Source organism: Leptosomus discolor, chromosome 1 (assembly GCF_034619465.1).
Source record: "Leptosomus discolor isolate bLepDis1 chromosome 1, bLepDis1.hap2, whole genome shotgun sequence".
NCBI classification, from domain to species: domain Eukaryota; kingdom Metazoa; phylum Chordata; class Aves; order Leptosomiformes; family Leptosomidae; genus Leptosomus; species Leptosomus discolor.
In genome coordinates, this window is record NC_141391.1 from 55,504,150 (window position 1) to 55,518,352 (window position 14,203).

The following is a 14,203-nucleotide window of genomic DNA, read 5'->3' on the forward strand; positions in this document are numbered from 1 at the left end:
AAACTGACACAGACATCTAAAGTTACAGACAGTTTGCCCTAAAACAAGGATGATATCTCAGCCTTCAATATGTTACAGGGAAAAAAATCCTATGTGTGGATCCTGATGAACTGAGAACAGCAACCTCCCTAAACTAACCAGTAGGGGAGTATAAATGAGAAGAAGTTATGTGAAAATGGCTGTATTGCTGTTGTCTTTGCTACCACTCCTGAGCCAGAGGAACACCCAGACTCCCTACAGCATGTAAATAGTCTAAAGACGTATCATCTCTCATGGTTTCTCGCCACAGAAGCCCGCTGACATGCAGTAGCATGTAGCCAGTGTAACTAACCAGTTAAGTAAGTTTCAAGGGTGAAATTCATTGGGCTGTGACTTAAATATACATACCCAAAATCAGCTGGAACTTCTGTGCATATGAACTAAGGTCAATGGGATTGAACTTTACATTCAAGAATGTCGGTGGCATTGAGACCTAGCAGACCTGTCAAAAACCTTCCCACCGCTCTCTATGGGTTTTAAGTCAGTTCTCGTAAGAGTCAGTCTACCAATGTACAGAAAAAGGCTAGAAGGAAAATGTTTATTATCTATAAATACATGTGTAGGAAAAAGAAATCTGGTATTTGAGAGTCCTTTGATCAAAGAAGAGGTCATTGAACAAAGATGAAAGCAGAGCCAAATCCTGTGGCCAGCTGTCACTACTGAACTTGCTTGTCCTTGACATGAGTTATATCCATCTTAATAAAACTTTGGCATTGGTTCCATCAGCAGAGTGGAAGTTGTTGGCAAGGAATGTGCTCACAGAAGCACTTACTGAAGAAGGATATGAAGACCTAATGTAACAGGAAGGCTAAGTACATGACCATGCGCTGGATTACACTGTGTGAGCTCTGACTTCTGGAGTGACAAAAAATGTCACTGAATGGAAACACACATGGGTCCAGAACTCGACAGACCCCCTGGAGAATCATTAAATTCCAAGAAAATGCTTTCTTTTTGCAAATAACTCATAAATAGCATGAAAGAGTGTCCTGCCGTGTTCCTGGTAGGATATATTGTCTCCCTTTAGGATACTGTATGCTTCTGATTACAGATATCAAATAAAGAAGCAAAGCTAATTGAAAATTTCTGTATAGAAAATTCATGCAATTTATAAACACCTGGTTATATTGAGTTTGTTTTATAATTTTCCATTTTCAAAGACAGTACAGTAAAACAACTAAGTTTAAGAAGCAACTCTACCTTCAGAAAACAAGTGTTTCTCATTAGCATAGTGTTAACCATAACAAAAATACAAGGAAGCAAGAATATATAGGTAAGAAAAATTATAGTACACAGTCTACATCCCTGAAGCAGTCAAAAAGAAGCGCGGGGGGGCGGGGGGGGGGGGGGGGGGAGTGGGGGTGCGGGGGGAAGTATACCTATGGTAATTAATTTACACTGTTATGGTCAAATTAGATAAAGATATCAGCCCAGGCTAAAACAGTGCCAGCAAGACTTACAAGGTGCTTAAGATGATGTAAAATGATGCCAGGGTCAATGGTATCTGGAGAAGATGTTAAATTGAGTAAAATGAGCCATGAAAGGACACTGTTAACAGCCTGAAGAACGTTGCAAATGTTTTCAAGGGCAACCTTGGCAGAGCACTCATTTTAAATTAATGCTATTATCAGGAGATAGTGGGAATGGAAGTGAATCCCTAACTGTGTTGTAAAAACTTTTTTTTTTCAGCACCTCTGTAGCAAAATTAATCATTTCTGCTTACTGATAAGTCTTGAAATTATTAAATAGATTATAACAATTAAATTTCAAAGGTTAATATAAATCTATACAGTATTATTCCCAATAGCAGGAAAACAAAAATTAACACGTTACAAAGTAAAGACAAGACAAAATAGAGAGCAAATGATAACACTACATAGTAGAAATACAGGACAAACTTTCTCCAACCATAAAATGCCTTAAAATGTGTATTATGGAGTGCTGATGCAAGGAAAAAAAATAGATTTACATTAGCAATGTAAAAAGTTTCATAGTAAATAAATGTTTAAACATTACTAACAGCTTTTTGTGGATGTTAAAAAATTTATATGGGTTACAATCTATTTCCTAACAGTGAATGAATTAATAAAATCTGGTGTGTGTGATTTAGTTGTCACTATTTACATGCATAGCAGCATGAATGATGTTTCCACAAAAGCCACAATAACTACTGATGTTCTTGCACTGTATTTTACAAGAAGATCAAGTAGTTCTATGACAAGGACATAATCTAGACATATCTTGATTCAAATGAGCTGTTGTTTCTGTATTCACAATTAGGAGTTTCCATTGGCTTACAGCCCTCCCAGCGGAAAGATGAGGAACCAGGGATTTTATCATAATTTAAGACATATGAGCTGACTAGACAGTGAACATAGTACTTGTATACAACTTAGGCACTTCAGTTAGGTGCTAACATCTGGTGTCATGAGCCTTATCTCAACTGCTCAGGACAGCATTACAATCTGAAGAAAGTATCTTTTACAGTGAGAACAATCATTCACTGTAGCAACCTCCCAAGGGACATAGTAGAGTCCCCATTGCTGGAGGTTTTCAAGATACGTTTGGAGAGAGTGCTAAATAATCTCCTCTAGGCTCTGTTTCCCACAAAAGATTGGACCAGATAATCTTTTGGGCTCCCTTCCAACCAGGTACTCAGTCTGAATTTTTAAAAAATCTTTAATGAAAGATTGATAGCTGTCTTTCAGAAACCAATTCCCCCAGTGTTAATTGATTCAGACACTAAAAACCACTAGTGATTTTGAAAATCTTAATTATTATGCTTGTTTGGAAAACAATCGAACATAAATGTCTAGGAAAAAAGTAATCAAAAATTTAATCTACACACAGAAGTCTGAAGTTACATATTCTCAGTTACAGTGTTTTGAATAAAATTTGGGGGTTGATTTTTCTTCCTGAAACAAGGATTACAGTTCCCAGGAAGAATTAATATCAGTGTCATAGTGGCCAAATCATAGTCAAAACTCTAGAAATGTTAGACAATGTTATATGAGACAATCAATACTAGTAGAGCAAAAATTAATATTTAAGCATTCATAAATAGTAGTCAGAAAAGAATATTAAACATAATGTGGTGTTGTGCATTGACTTTGTCTGGCTGTCAGATCCCCACCCAGTTGCTCTTTCACTCTCCCTCCTCAACAGGACAGGGAGAGAAAATAAGATGGAAAAGCTTGAGCAGGATTGCTTACTGAATATCATCATGGGCGAAACAGGGAAAAATAATTTAATTTATTGCTAATTAAAATATATTTGGATCATAAGAAACAAAGAAAATTAAAACATCTTTCCCCCATCCACCCCGTTCTTCCCAGGTTCAACTTCACTCTTTCATTCCTGACTGCTCTACCTCCTCCTCACAAACGGCACAGGGGGTTGGGGAATGGGGGAGTTATGGTCAGTTCATAACAGTTTTTCTCTACTCCTCCTTCCTCCTCATGCTTTTCCCCTGCTCCAGCTTGCATTCTCCACAAGCCACAGTTCCTTCAGGATATATCCACCTGCTCTAGCCTGGGGTCCTCCACAGGCTTCAGTATAAATATCTGCTCCACTGTGTTCCTCTCCATGGACTGCAGAGGCATACCTGCTCTGCAGGAGTCTCACCACAGGAAGCCATATCTGCAGCCCCCTGTGACCAGCCCCTTGGCACTACAATATAAGTGTCCAAACTGAACTAAGTATATGACGCTTTGTTGCTTTTTTTGTGTGGTACATTTGCATATGGGTATGGATACAATCATAGAATTTGTATTCTTTTTTTTGTAGTCTTATTTCACACCCACATGCAACTATTGAGGCATTTCTTTTTATAGTCCACTTAGAGGTTATAAAGATCTAATGCATGTAAGCCCAGAGCAAGAACTATTGACATTTAAATGAAAATAATAAAATCTTCTCTTTATAACTGTGTTAATAGTTATGAGGGGAAGACCCTGAGGAAGTGGTGACCTTCAATTCCTGCTCCTGTGGTCTCTACAGACAATGGGTATAAAAACAGTAATCTCAGAAATTTGATATAAATAAATATTTATCATAATAATACATGCATATTACACATTTTCACAAAGGTGCTTTATATAACTCATACCTTGGGACACAATAACTCTGCTTTTACTAGATAAGCATCGACAGTGTTGGCTTTTCTTAATGATGACTGAGTTTACAGGACATGCATACTTATTTAGACAGTAACAGCATTTAATATCACTATCTATCACTGAATTTCGGTCATGTAAACTTTTATTCAGACACCTAATTTTACTAGGGAAAACAACGTTGTTAGATAATAAAGACAAGCACACGTTAAAGTGACTGCAAGACCAGGCCTGCCATACAGATTTTAACTTAGACTAGGTAGAAGTAAATACAGAATATATATGGTAAGTTTCTGGACTTTATCTGAATTCATAATGGTTTACTTACACTAGTTACAACAAGTAACTGTGACATTAGAACAAGTGTGTGTTTCATCTCTACTGGCATTGTTCTTTGAGATAAAAATAGTATTTTGAGTGAGTAAAGATTTAGTAATAAACTTTTTATAATTTTGCTATCTCTGGCTTTTTAATGTCGGAATCAATTTACCAATTGTCATGCTTTTTATTCTATCTTAATAAACTGCATTTCAGCTGATATCCTCAGTTTCTTGTATCAAGCCAACAGAATAAGAACATCAAATACATGTTTTATAATAGAAATGCTGACAAACCATTAAATACAGTGATGGTTTTGGGCATCTCTTTTTCTTGTAGTGTTTCTCAGTAATAATTTGTCCCGTGCCAAACAGTATTAGAATGAAAAATAAATCTATTCAATCTGAAATGTGTCCATTTCAATTTCAAAAGAGAATTTGATATCAAGACTGCAAAAGAAGCAAATTAAACCAAAAAATAAATCCCATCAAGGCAGCTGGCTTGCTATCCTTTCTATTTTTATACTATTTAATATTATAGATAAGCCTAAAGCATTATTACAAATTGGAACAAACTCAGAGATTTGCAGGTGTTTAGACTGGAGTAAGTACATCTCAACTGTCTCCAGTTATTTTATTTCACATTTTGAGATCTGAGAGACCTTTGGAGGCAGCAATTCATTATCTGAACCTTCTTTGAATCAAGCAGAGCCAGTAAAGAACTGGTACTAGAACAGAATGAATAGAAGTCTGAAAAGACTGAACAATTTTGTTATTTCCTACCCGTCATAGTCTCCTCAGCTGTCACTTCCTAACTGATAGATTTTGTGTATAACTTTGCACTCCTGTCCATAAAGTAATGATGTGCCACACTTTGTGCTGTGGTTTCACTTATGCTATGCTAGCCCCATTAGCCTGTCATCTCTCCAGGTCTTCCTTGCCCTTTCCTATTCACTATTATTTCCAGATACAGCTCAAGCTGGGGTTCCTCCAGTCCATGCATGCTAAATGCACAAAGTACAAAATTTTCCTGGGCACCTGTACAGAAACACCAGGAAACCAAAAGATAAAGAGAAAAACAATAAAGAAACAAAAAACAAACAATTTTTTTTCTTTCATGGAGCCACATACAGAACTAGTGTCAGGTTTTCCAATCTCTTTAACAGGAAACATTAGTGACAGAAACACCTAAAATAGTATGCAAGCATTGTACTAAGAGTTTAATTAATTCTACTGCATCTAGAAAGGGAAATATTGAAAATCATGTTAGCATGCAATTTGAAGGCGTCATTCCTATTACTGGAAAGTAATTTATAATGATGTTTTTTGACTGAGCCAATAGAATTTCACTGACCTGAGGGACATTCATTTCATTCATTTGAAGAATGTTTGAAAGAGCAATTTATTTATCAAATGAATTTTTCTTCCTTCATAATGATGAGAAAAAGATAATAATTTTATACACTCAGGAGCAGTATTACAGCTGATTGATACCTTTCTTGTGAACATGCATGTCCTTCTCATGAATCATCCTAAATGTAGTATTTTTTTTAAAGTCAAAACTCCTGGAATTTTAACAAAATTAAAGCTCTTCCACATTTATTTATTTATTTATAATGCAATAGGTGCAAAGGAAATGCTGGGGGGAAAAAGAAGTGTCCTGCATCTCAAATGTTAGCAATTACAAAAAAAAATTGAAATCTCAAAAATTGGACACTTTTTAATATTCTTGCTGTTTGATATTTTCAATCATCTAGTTAAGTGCAACTCAACTACAAAAACAAAATTTAGGAATATGTCTGGAGAGCAAAAATTATAAGCATGAGTTGACTAAATATTTAAAAATTATTTTTCGTATTAAATGTAGCTTGACGTGTGCAGTATAAGGTTTCATGTAAGTTTCATATGTGTTACTGGCCATCATTGGGATTATTCTTGAAATAATCTTGGTTGCTTCCTTAAGATATGTTAGAAATTAAAATTTCCTGTGACTGTAACGAAGGTTTGATTTCAATTAAATTTTCTTACTATGTAAATTCTAAACTACTCAGTTTATTAATAACATGTCTGGAGTTGGAAAATAAATGCTACTTAAATTTCATTAAACATGCTTACAGTTTTGAGTTCTTACTCAAAGAATATGCACATTTAATTATGTCACAAATTGACAGTTTTTCTGGTTTAAAAATGTTTCTTGTTGACTGATTTGAAGATTTGCCAATGTTGTACAGATGTAAGCACTTCTCTCAAAGATAATAAGAAAAAAATCTATAAAGTTTTCAAAATGCAAATTAGGCTACACTAATTTCCCCCTTGAATTTCAAACTGTAATCATATGAAACTAATACTATGTTCCTTTATGCTTTTCTGAACTACGTTTTCTGATAAAAATTTGTTTCTAGCGTGTGAATCAACAGTTTCTAACAAGGTTTCTAACAATTTTAAGAATAAAATATTTAGTACTTAATTTTTTCAGACCTACAAAATGTTTGACTTGCATTTCAAGATTTGAAAATGAGGACAAATTATTCATTAATATTGTAATACACACAATTCAAAAAGAAAAGTTAATTAATGTAATCTTCTGTTTACTTAATATAATAATGGAAAGAGGTGATAACAGTAATTTTTCCTATTTTTATCATAGTTTCTTTTTTAAAATCTGAAAGTAATTGACAAATATTAAGTAATCCTTTTGATTATATTCCCATTTTCAAAAACCAGAAAAGATGCTGAGGGAGGTTAACAAATTTTTTTAATGGTTCACAGCCAACTAGTAGAAGAATTGTCAATAAATTGTCCAAGATCTTTAATCATTAGATCATACAAATATTTCACCCAAAACGGGACAACTTCCCTCTGGTATATGCAGACAAGGCTGCACTTTATATATTTGAATCTGTTCAAGTAACACATCTAAATATTTTGTATATTTTCCCTTAACTCTTTTTCTGTCTGTAATGTGGAAGGTCTTAATCCTGCAAAGACTTTCACAAGGTTCTACACAGCATGAACTACTGCAGGGAATTTACCGGAGAAGCTCACAAAGAATAAAGCTTAACATTACCAAATCTTTTCCTATCTTCTTCTATGTGCTGCAAATTACTTTCTTTGCTGCTTTTTATAAACAGTTTTTTTCAGAAAGTAGCTATATTATATTGAAATGGTAATTAATAACTAATTAATTTAATTTAATTATGAATTAAAGTGAAATGTCTATTATACATATCTACATTAAATCAAATGAGTTTGTCATGAAAAGTACTATTACAACACATGACTAATGAAGGCAGAATTAGAAGACAGAATAAAATTCTGATGAATTTTTTTTTCCACTTTCAAAGCAAATGGAAGAGGCCTTACAAAGCTTTTGTATCCCCATTACTAATATTAGTGCAGAACTGATAAGAAGTATTCAGCTATTATTCTGGAGCAGGAAGGTGACAGAGTAAAGCAGCTTTTCTCCTATCTCACAAAATATGTCCCAGTCCCCAAATCCTCCTGTTTCTAAAAACTCACCAGTCCCCTGATATGTATGTGACTCTGTATAGATAAAGTTCAGTCAGGACATGTCTACCTAAAGCTCACTTAGTGTGAAACAGCTATTCAGTCTGCCTGCTTTTTTGGGTTAGCTAACCCTGTTAATTCCCGCTTGTTAACTAAAAGCTGATTGTGTCACCTAGACATGATCAGACCTGCTTGTTCTGAGGAGATGGACACCTGCCTCTTGAAGAGAGCAGTGCTGAAACTCAGGTTTAGGAAAGAAAACACCTGTTTGTGGACTGTGTTTTGGAAAAATAGTCTCATGATAAAAATGCTGATCCACAATGTGGGAAAACCTGAATTTTCCCTCTAAGTTTGAGAGTGTTTGGAGACACATAACAGAATAGCGACTTGGTGCTCCCGACAGCACTCCCCTGAATGTGATTTATGTTAGATGAACATTGAATAAAGAGTAAAAACATTCTCAGGAGTGAAACTGAGAGGACTTCTTTGACCATCCAAACAACTGACCTATGTGCTACATAGTAATCATGCTCTTCCACACTGATTTTGCCTCTGTTGGTTTTTTTTTTGGGGGGGGGGGATGTTTGTTAGGGATTTTTTGACTTCATGATACCTGGTTACAGCAAAGGCTTTGATTCAGTGTCAGGTTAAAACCAGCACAGAATCAATTTTTTCCACTTTCAGGAGGAATGCTTTGACGAACTAGATTGTTATGTGAAACATGGGCAGTGATGCCACTATGCTGCTTTACTGTATTACTCTATTTGATGTCCCTCTTCAAAGAATGACTCATCCTGTACATGGCTACAGGATCATTCTGACATATCTGTGTTCCCGGTGGTCAATGGTGAGTAGACGCCTAAGGAACAATTACCTTTTGCTTTTAGAGGTACCTTCTTTCTTCCCTGGACATTACAGGGATTTTATGTGGCTATTTTAGGTAGAATAGATTACCGCCATTTGGGAACACATCTAAAATTTTAGTTAGACAATGAGCAACGATTACTTCAACTAGTCATCTAAAACTGGATTCCAAGATTTATTCAAGTTACAGCAATACAGATAATCTTATTCTCTGTTTATACCAAGAGATATACAGCTTTAACTAAACTTGCATTTTAACTGGAATCTCAGTGTAATTACAGTTGCTAAATTACTGCTGCAAGATTTCAATGACAATAGAGAGAAAGTGCTCAAGCAATCTACAGAGTAATTGGGAGATTTCTATACAGGCAGAGTAGAATCAGCAGAAGAACTATTGACCTAATTTTGGAAAAATCTTTAATTTTCATATTATTTAATGAAGTAAAACTAAACTTCAAAGTGTGGTCCAATTAATTAATGTTTAAAATTAGTGTAACTTTAGAATTTTTTTAATATTTAATTTCACCTCTTCCTCAATAGTTTTGGCTATTGTTTTAGCTATTAATTGCACCACACTAAAAATTTTTGGTGTTAAACTCCTATGTGAAACTAACCTAAATATCAATAATCTGTATTTCTATCTGTGTACCTGCTTTGTGCGCTTGATATTGTTGTGCTATTTTAGCTGCCAGGTGACAACATGCTCAGAAATGGCTGCTGTCCTTTGCAAAATGGAAGTTTACATTAATAGATCTTTGCCAAAAGTCTTTCTCTTTCAACTTTGTTCTTATCTGTTGTATTTTCATTAGGGCAAGGTCAGCTTAAAAAACCCTAAATGTAGCCGTCTTAACAGTTACGAAATTCTCTTTAAAAAGATTCTGGAAAAGATTTTGAAAGGAAAACAGGGTTTTCTATTTAGATTTAACAGATTTCATTATTTCATATTGAACAATCAAACTAGTCAAAGCATTTAAGAATTTAAAGGAGCCATGACTGTCAATATTAGTACAGCTTTAGGTTCTACGCCTAAAAGTACTTTTCAGACCACCAACAGAAAAGTGTTGTGGCACAGCACATTATTAAGCAGTCTTTCAGTTCCTAATACTGCTACTTTGCTACAGATGCTACTTTTAAAATAAGTGAGGTTAGAGCTGATTTTTTTGTTATTACTATTTAAAAAAACGTGCAGCTGTTGTTCCTGTGAATTTTACAGCATCGGTAACTTTCTGTTTATATTTTGTGTAGAGTATGCTGTTTTACTTATTTATTTACTTAAAGGTAAAAAGAACACAGAAGTATTTTACATCATTACAGATTAATTAATCTAATTATGTACAATCAAATGCCAACAAAAACTGTTTGCAACCAAACATTTCCTTTTCAAAATACTATTCAGAAGCCATCAGAAATGGACTTCCAAACTTATATAATTACATGTATATCATTAGAATACTGTATTCAACAAGTTCCAGGCCACAGAATTTTCTGTGCTTTAGACTACATTTCTTGGACAGTCTATCAAAATAATTCTATTCCATTGAGAATTGATGATCAGAATCAACACAATTAAAATGCCCTCTATAGAGTCAAAGACAGTTACTATTTTCACTTCCAAAATTAATCTTGCTCAGGGTTGGAATGCTCATGGCATGTGCCCTTAATCACTGACACAAAACCTCTGTGCAGACTTATCACTTGGAAGTTTTATACAAGAAGCAGGATAAGAATAGATTTCCTTGAAAGGATGAGACAGCAGTGTCTTTTGAATATAAACATCAATTCTGAAAGGACAAAGCGGTGATCTAATAACAGCATTAGGAAGAATCGGGGAAGAAAAGTAATTTATAACATTTTTTAAAATGGGCAACCCCAAAGGGAAGGCTACACAATGTGGATCTTCTTTTGCTTCTAACCTCATTCAGTCGAAATAACCATAACAATCACACAGTAAGGCACAGGAGAAATCCCTGGGCCTGTGAATTTCTAGATGATGTAGTTGCTGTTATGCTAGTCTCAAAAATTAAGGCATAAGGAAGAAAGCCACAGACTGGGCCAGGAGTTGTATGTAGTTGACTCCAATTGGTCTACAATAAGTGGGGTATAAAATGATGCTTAACTGATCCCTGAAAAGCATAAATATAACATAAAATGTAAATTTAGAGGTTTTTGGGTTTTTTGTTTGTTTACTTGTTTCTTTGTTTTTAAATCCAGTTCTGTCTTAGTTACTGTATAGGCTCCAGCATTTCGAGTACATTTGTTGTAACTAGTTTGGTACAAAGATTAAAATGTTATTTTTTATTTACATGCATCACTTCACAGCTTGTCAGAAGTAGTCACTCGTTACTTTTCCAGCACGGATGCAGGTTTTACAATCACACCTGGGATATCATTCTCCAGTATTACAGGGTATCCAAGCTATGTCCTTCATATCCTTTTAAACATTTCTTTCCACTCCTTGATTTTCTCTCTTCATTCTAACAGAAAACCTCAGTTAGCTCAAGGGACTGGTCCTGGAATATAGAAAAATTTGTTTTCAAATGGCCTTCTTGCTGTTCAGTGAGCTGTGTGAAACAAACCGGTGGCTGAAATTCAATTCCTGCAGAACAATTGCTCCACAAAAACTAAAACTATCATCAATTTAATCAGAGGGATTAAGCATACCCTTATGGCCAGTGTTAGCACTGGGATAGCACTGGGATATCTTTCTGTTAAGCAATACTATTTCCTGTTTGTATTACTCTGTAAATACATGAAGCACTATAGCCATGAATATTGCCAATTCTGCCAACGTACAAAAGCATTGTATTAGCTTTTTAATTATTATATGTTTGATATTAATTATCAAACAACATTTGAACATAAAGAATGCCACCAAGCTCATTTTCATTACCAAAATTACTTTTAGCATCATCCCTTGGGACAGCAACTATTCCAAAGACAGAACCCAGGTCCCTTCTTCAAAGATAGTTATAAACCTTCAGGAGCACTGTAACTGCAGCACCCCCTGTTGGAGTTTCCACAGGCTACTCCTCTGGCATAGCCAAGGTTTACAGTCTCCATCATGACACTGGACCCTAAGGACACTACTGGAGTGATTCAGACATCTAATCAGAGTTTTTTGATATCGCTGTCCAAAGGTCTTCGTCCAAAGGTCTTCACATATTTGGCTGCCTAGCTAGCTGCTACTCTGGAAGGACATGGGTTCTCCTGTACATTCATGACATATTTGCCAGCTCCCTGTGGATTCCTCGGATAACTTTTAGATGTTTAGAATAGCATCCAAAATAACCATTTTTAAGTAGTCGAATCTCATCTCATCTGACTCTTCTTTTTCATTTGCAGTTTTTGAAAAAAAATATTGTGATTTGGTGCTTTTTTTGCTATCTCTCTGCTTTTATGTTAATCTTGACATGAGTCTTTTGCTGTGGGTTTCAGCTTAGTTTTGGTTTCTAAACAGCAAAGAAAACTTCTTGAAAGTTAGGATGAAAAGGGATGGATACTATGCTGGCGTTACGATGTCAGAATTCCAGACATAATCATTGTCTTTAAATTTTTCTTTCCACTTAGTTTTAAGTTAGTTGGTCTGCACCCTTCCTGAAGGCTTGTATTACTTAATCTAGAAATTTATTAACAGTTCAAAGTTTATTTGGCTTCAGTGATGAAGTATATCTCTTGAAGTCAATTTATCATATATGGGCTTAAAGATTTCCAGATTTTTTTGCTACTGAGCATAAAACATGCAATGAAAAATTACTTTGATGTGACTTCTGAACTATTGTTTCAAAACACTTTATCACTCCAGCTATTGGGACTACCTTTGCCCATTAGCCCCTCCTTTCTCTCTTCTCCATCTTATAGTCTCATGATATGAAAAGGTGAATGTTTCCACATTAGTCATCATTAAAGAGAGGATGAAAAAGCTTAATATAACATACAATGCAAGATACATCAGGGTGCCAAGGCCTATTTTAGCAACATTAGAAGGAAATCCTTTTCAATCACTTAAGTACAGGATAGAAGTAATTCAGCAACTAGATAGCACCAGGCAGTCTGAAAGCACATGTATTTGACTTGTGTTCTTGCCAGTTTCTGAAGTTAGTAGTTGTGTTTGATAGACACAAAATCATTTCTACATCACTCATTATTTATGTATCTATGTAACATGAGTTGGTTTTGGGTTTTTTTTCTTTTTTTCTGGTGATTCACAATGTAATTAATGTAAGTAACAGAGGCACATTATTTGTCATATTTCCATAAATATGAATGAAAGTCAGATATTGGAAGCTATATTGTCCACAGCCCAATTGTTTTAAATTAGTTTCTCAGTTATATTAATGCAAACTAAATACTGATACACCATTGAATTTGGTTTTTCTAGCAGAATTACAAAAAAAAAAAGTGTATGAGTTACTAAAGTTGGAGAAATATAGCAGGAGTGCAACAAGGCCTTCTGAGAAAAATATCTACATTCTGTGATTCCAATTTTTAGGAACATTGAAGAACCCAGGAATGTAATAACTTCTTTGTGTATAGAAGTCCATCTTCCAGAAGAACCATTTTCCTTGTAGAATACTCATTGAAGTCAATTTAGTTTTGAACCCTTATCAAAAGCAAGTTTGAGACTCATTTCCTCTCTCTGTTTTCTACTCTGTAAGGGAATGTAAGAGAAAGACAAGTTAAAAGGTCTGGTTCCTGCACAGGTTTGGTAAATGCAAATAATGTTATATCTCAGTATCAAGATACTTATTTATAAGCCTAGAAACAATCAGAGGAGTTACTGAGAACACTTCCTACAAATTGATGCATTATGGCTGCTGTGGGATGACAGCTTAAGCGAGCACACACTCACCCACTTGCTAACAAGTACTGCCTGTCTGTGGGACTTAAGACAATCAGCTCCCGGTGTCAGCATAGCAGATTTTTTTCTAACAACACAGTTGCTTTTATCAAAAGCAAAATATTTCAAATTATGAGGATTCTATGTAACTCCAGTATAACTGTTTTCTCGAATAGAAGGCAGTGACTTAGAAACCTGCTGCCTCCAGTGCTGTTGTGTACTGTTACATGACATCAACAGGACATATGTTGATGATAACTTACACAGTAACCTGGAAAAAATGGCATATTGAGCCTTTTTATGGAAGGTCTATAGCTAAAATGCTCCATGAATTGAATAATATTACTATCATCCTATAAACTAATTTGGCTGTAGTATTGGTACCTTGCTTCTGTGAGATACTGCACAGCCTTCTTGTATTAGGATTTATCATCTTTTTCTCTCCCTCTCCTGAGAGGAGGGATTGTTTTTTTACTGATTTTTTAAAGCTTCTCAGGAAGTCTAAGTGTACGCCAGTAAAATAA